The sequence below is a fragment of the Mustela nigripes genome, chromosome 2 (genome assembly GCF_022355385.1).
Source record: "Mustela nigripes isolate SB6536 chromosome 2, MUSNIG.SB6536, whole genome shotgun sequence".
In the NCBI taxonomy this organism is placed as follows: domain Eukaryota; kingdom Metazoa; phylum Chordata; class Mammalia; order Carnivora; family Mustelidae; genus Mustela; species Mustela nigripes.
In genome coordinates this window covers 21,947,645-21,953,644 of record NC_081558.1, presented here as the reverse complement: position 1 = coordinate 21,953,644, position 6,000 = coordinate 21,947,645, and the positions used below count along the sequence as shown (strand labels likewise).

The 6,000-nt window shown below is 44.1% G+C and overlaps 1 protein-coding gene across 7 annotated transcripts in view; it reads left to right on the top strand.

The window, feature by feature from the left end:
- Nucleotides 1–6,000, top strand: part of SFMBT1 (Scm like with four mbt domains 1) — a 119,926-nt gene that overhangs the window by 753 nt on the left and 113,173 nt on the right. For 4 of the 7 annotated variants that reach the window (XM_059389937.1, XM_059389940.1, XM_059389934.1 and 1 more), the window contains exon 2: nucleotides 5,189–5,276. The exons of the other annotated variants lie outside the window; for them this stretch is intronic. The gene's annotated coding sequence lies outside the window, so the exon portion shown is untranslated. The remainder of the gene's footprint in view (nucleotides 1–5,188; nucleotides 5,277–6,000) is intronic. 7 annotated transcript variants of the gene reach the window in all.

The window sequence follows — 6,000 nt, the reverse complement described above, 5'->3', positions numbered from 1 at the left end:
GGGCGCCTCGCCGCGGCGGCAAGCGGCGGCTGCGGCGGCCCGCGGCCCCGGGCGGGCGGCGCAGTGCGCGGCCGCCCCCGGGGCGTGAAAGGAAAGTGGCCGGGCGGCGGTACCGGCGGGCGCCCAAGTTCCCCGGCGCGCTGGGCCCGCCGCGCGCCCCTCCCGGCGCGTCCCGCGCTCCCGCCCGCCGAGCCCCCGCGGACCCGCCCCCCGGGCTCGCTCCGGGGCCGGGGCGCGAACCCGCAGCGGGGGTCGGGGGGCGCGCTGCCTGCGGGGCGGTCGGAACTTCGGAGGGCCGAGGTGGCCGCTGCGCTGTTGGAGAGCGTCTAGCGGCCGCCGCAACCGGTTGCTTCGGGCCAGCGTGGTGGAGTGCGCCGGGCCTCCCCGGAGCCGCGCGCGAGCGGGTAGTGGGCTCGCCCGGCACCCGCCGGCCGACCCCGGCCGGACCCGCTCGCTCGGGGCCCCGACTTGCGCTCGGGAGGGCCGCGACCGTTTCGATTTCTGTTTTAAACCGTGAAGACGAGACGGTGGAGAGGCGAGCAGAGAGCCCTGTGAAGCAAGGCCTGCTCTGGTGGGGAGCAGAAACGCCTTGTGAGAACAGAAATAAATTCCCGCGGAAAGGATGTATGTTAAGTTTTAAGCGAGATGTCAGCTGTTCACTGGGATCGGAAACTGAGCCGCAAGGCACAGGTCACCTGCAAGTCTTGTTCTGTGCGGAGAGTTGGGTGGGACACCCCGGGCGGAGGCAAGATTTCTATTTAGTGGGGGTGATTCCCCGCGGGTCGGTCACCCAAAGCCTTGCTGGTGAATGGCCCCTAGCGATGTTTTCCCGAGTCCTACTTAGTGACATAGTTTTGAGAACCAAGTAACCATCAAAGAGATTTGAAAGGAAATAAGATGGATTTTGCCAATCCCTGCATATACCTTTTCCTCCTGAACCACATTATAAAGATGTCACACTTGATTGCATCGCAGGAAAAATACGTGCCTGAAAATGTAATTGATCATTTGCCAACTGTCTAGAAAGGGGGAAGATGAGTGTGTCTTTGTGAGTGCACTTTGGGGCCTGTTGGCCTGGTATTTTGAGGAGCGTGTTGAATCCTCCTCTGCCACGGGTAGATCCAGAGTTCATATTTGTTTATAAGGTCACAAAAGTAACGGCCCGGTGGAAACGGGAGTGGCTCAAGCTTAGGACAGTGCTGTTCTACTGTTGTCATTGACTGGCTGCCTTATCTCCGTATGGTTCTTACCCTGAAGATTTAGTTTTCCTTATTTGCAAAATCAGAGAATGAATAGCTCATCTTTCTGCATGCTTTCAGATGTCAATTTGGCAACTTTTTAAAATGAGAGATTAAAAAAATCACAGTCTGTATTTTGACAGGTTCTACATAAAAGTGCTCACAATAAATATACATCTTAATTAAAATACATTTGGAAAAAAAATCTTAGTTGCTACATCTAGTGTTATTTTGTGTCTCTTGTTTGAACAAAGACATTTACAAATGTATTTCAATGTGTTTTAAAAATTATGTATGTATTTTTAATTGAGGTCTAATTTACAGTAAGAACTTACATGACCTGTATGTCCTAATAACCACACTCAGATCAAGATGCACGGCACTTTCAGCCTCCCAAAGGGCTCCCTTTACATTGCTCTCATTCAGCAGGCACCTCTTCCCTCCCCAAGGTGACCACTTCTGGCACCACTGGTGAATTTTTTTTTTTTACATGACAGGGCCCTTTTAAGGGTGAGGGGCAATATTAAGCTGAAGGACAACAGGTGTGTAAACCTGGAGTTATGGTCATTTTTGCCATGACTCTAAATGCTTTTATAACAGTTTTTACACTTTTAACTACTGGAATTGTGAACTTCTTAGCCAGAAGGCTACTTGTCAGCTGAGGCAAGGCTTTGCAGATTTGGGTCCATGGTTGTTGGGCATCCTTGTGGTCACAGGCCCAGTACCGATGTGTTACTTCCCATTTTTGGAATACTGGTGTATTTCCAGACAGCAGGTTTGGAGGATGGATCATGAACTTTCCCAACAAGTCAGTGTTTAAGGTGTTAGTAGATGAATCAGTTTCTTAAAGCCTAGAATTTGCTGAGAAAATTGAATGAAAATTGATTTTTTAAAGTTCAGTGAATTAAAGAATGTGGGCATAAAGCTTTAACAACCTTTTAAGTGACAGCAATTAACTTGATTTATATATGCAGAATATTTGCCTGGTTTATCAAGTCGTTAAAACTCTAGTGGTGAAAGCAAAAACAAAAAGTAACTAAAAATTATGCCAGGTGTGGTTAGTTTTTTTGTTTTTTGTTTTTTTTTAAATTTCAACATGGTTAGGATACCTTTTTATATTGGCCCTCTAGGAAGTTGGGTTTTTTATATTCTCCACTGAAGCAAGTACTTCCAACAATTTGCTTATTCTTCCCAAATACCTTTTAATGTAGTCCTATACGTTTTCTTGTTTCTGCTCCTCAAGGGGAGGAGTTAGAAGTTGTCATTGAATTCTTGGTAATTCTTCGCAATGGCCTGTGTTTTTTACTGCAAGGACACCTATGTGATGCAGAGTTGGGAACAGTGTTAAGGCCTGTGGTAGGGATTTATGGGGGCATAGTCCGCAAAGTTCAAAGATTTTCTTTTGTGAAATGGTTTCTGCTGAATAATTCTGTTTTCTTTGATTAAGCCGGTCAGTTGATTAGCCAACAGCTAAGCTGGATTTGGTTATTCTACTCCCAAGATTCACAGCACCATTAGCTAAGATAGTAATCCATCAGTTAGTTAAAATTGATGCACTGGTTTTATGTATGTGTGTGCACGCGTGCACATCTTTTTAGATTTCTTAACTTTTGCATTGTCAGATATTTCACTTAAAATTTATTAAATTTTGAGAGATGCAACTAAAGATGCAACATGAGAAACAAAATGCATATAAAAGGGCATTATCTCTTTTGATATTTGTTTCTTTGAAAATTTTGATATTTCTCTTTAAAATTGCTTTTCCTGTCTATAACCTTGCTGGTTCTATAGGGTATTTTTGCTTTCACGATGGTAACTAGACTGGGCTTAGCTACAGAGTGAGGGTGTGGATGTAGACATCATTTGACTCTGAAGTCTATACTGTCTAAACTTCATTGACCTTTCCATTAAAACTTCATGTTATGTTCATATTAAATAAATGAATACAATCCAGAAAGCAGACCATTGTGTAGGCAGGTTCTTTTGAATGTCAAAAAAAATTTTTTTTTTTTAAGATTTTATTTTATTTGACAGAGAGAGATCACAAGTAGGCAGAGAGGCAGGCAGAGAGAGAGAGAGAGGAGGAAGCAGGCTCCCTGCTGAGCAGAGAGCCTGATGCGGGACTCTCGATCCCAGGACCCTGAGATCATGACCTGAGCCGAAGGCAGCAGCTTAACCCACTGAGCCACCCAGGTGCCCCATTGAATGTCAAAATTTTTATATTAAAGATTTTCTATCTTATGATTTCCTATAACTTTGTAATTGCAGTGTAGTTTTCTTTTAGTAGATAGTATTTATTATCTAACTGGGATGTTTTGTAATTGAAAAAAATATTTCTCGTTATACATAGTTGTTAAATTGGATAAAAGTCTTTAGGGATTTTGGTTACTGGGGGAGATTTTGAGCCATTAGGCTTTAGGGAGTAGGATTTTGATATGACAGTTTCTTCAAGTGGTACTAGCCCCACTGGAAAATGATTTAAAATAAAAAGGATGGGACAGGTTCTTGCAAGTTCATATTTAAATTTTACAAAAGTGTCAGAGAGGATTAGAACAAAGACAAGTTAGTAGTAGAAAAACTATGATTTCACTGCAGAAGTTTTAACAAGTTTGAATGTAAACCTTTGCCTTTAACTCAGAGGCACCTGAAGATTTGTATCTGATTAATTTCTAGTCTCTTATCCAAGAGGATGTTTTTAACTTTATTCAGCTCTCTTAATCTTTAGATGACCACTCAAGGACATAATTAAAAAACAAAAGATGTAGCCTGTATGTTGTGCTACAAGATAATGTTTCAAACTTTGTGGTTTCATAGTTGGTAACTTCAGAGTCAAGCATTTGGCTGTGCAGGGAGAGGCTACAAGGCGGCATTTCTCATGGTGTCCAGGGCTGCCTGCAGGTTCTGTTTTGACATTTCTCCTTAATTTAGAGATGGGTTACTTGCTACACTGATTGATTTGGGGTGGTAAGGCAGTTGAGATTATGTGTTTGGTCTGGGAGGACATTTGGAGAAGGTCTTCGATGAGTGAGGGAAGGGAGTTTGTTGCAGTAGCAAGTGCAGGACAGTCACTTATTTGGAATGACAACAAGAGATGGGTGGAGAAATTGAGCTGTTATTAAAATACCTTGAGTTTTTCCTGCTGACATTCAATTTAATGTTAACCAACAAGTATTTTGATTGAATTCCAAATTATTAATTATTTTACCCTGAATAGTTTAAAAAAAAAAGTTTGAGGGGGCTGCTGTGTAATATCTGCTTGGTGGTAAGACTTCCTGTGAGTTGCTGGTAGTTTTTCATTCTTTTCACGTTAATTTGCTCCCCAGATTAAGAGTGCTTTCTGGTCTCAGAGTTTTTGTTAGTGTTCTTTCTTATGGGTCATTTTTTTGTAAAACATACTTTCTCCATGTTGAAAATAATACATAGTAATTTGGGATCATAATTTTAAGATACCATTTTAGCTCATTTTTACTTGTGTCAAAATAAATAACATTCTTGGAATGAGATGGTGACAACACAGAATCACTTAGCATGTCACCTGTCTAGAACATAGTTAACAGTGAGGAATTATACGTAACATAAAATTTCACATTTTATTTTATTTATTTTTTAAAAAATTTTATTTGAGAGAGAAAGAGAGATAGTTAGAGGTAGTACAAGCAGGGGAGAGGGGGAGAAGCAGGCTCCCCACTGAGCAGGGAGCCCAGTGATGCAGGGCTCCATCTCAGGAGCCCGGGATCATGACCTGAGCTGAAGGCAGATGCTTAACCGACCGAGCCACCCAGGCATCCCAAAATGTCCCATTTTAAAAATGTACAACTCAGCAGCATTAACTACATTCACAGTGTTGTTCAGTTGCCACTGCTTTCCATTTCTAGAGCGTTTTCATCTTCCCAAACTGAAATTCCAAGGCCATGGACAGTAACCCCCCCCCCTTTCCTTCTCCCTGCCAGCTCCTGGCAGACAGCATTGTACTTCCTGTGTTACGACTGACAACTCTGGCTGCCTCAGGATCGCGGAGTCCTGTGTATCTGGGTTCTGGTGAGTGGCTGTTTCACCATAATGTCCTCAGGGCTTATCTGTACCGTAGCATGTGCATCAGAATTGCCTTGTGAGGAAATACGTTTTTAAAAAGATTTTTGGCAGCAGGTGAAATAGAGGTCACAGCGCCCTGTGCAGGAGGGCTCTTTTCTCTCCCTTGGAAGAGTCTGGAGGCAGCCCGCAGAGCTGTGAGAACCAGGTGCCTCTTCCTTAGATGCAGTCTTGGCACGCTTGGCTGTGGGGACGTCAGAGAGATGGAAGCGGAGTGGGCCAGCAGGCTGGGGGACGGGAGCAGGAGAGCGGGGTCGCTGCAGTCTGGAGTCTCACCTGGGTGGGGACAGAGAGACTTGTGTGTCCTGGGACTACATCTTCCCGGGTAATCACAGCTATTCATCGTGTTGGTCCGGGTCGGAGCCTCTCCCCAGAACAGTGAGCCCAGAAAGTTTGTGCTCAGATTGTCAACAAGCCTTCCGCTCTGAGCGGCGTGAGTCGGCGGTGACTCATTCGCCAGCTGTCCCGGTGAGTTGAGGTTTTGCCATATTGAACATCTCACTTCTAATTTCGTGGAAAACTAGTGAGGGTTTAAAGAGGCTCAATAACATACATAATAATGATTTTACATAATTAATGCTTCAGATTTTAAGTTTATTGCGTTGCTTTCACTGTGCATTTGTGTCATTCAGATAGCCAGTCTCAAGACCGGAAAGGCAGGTCTGACAGAGCT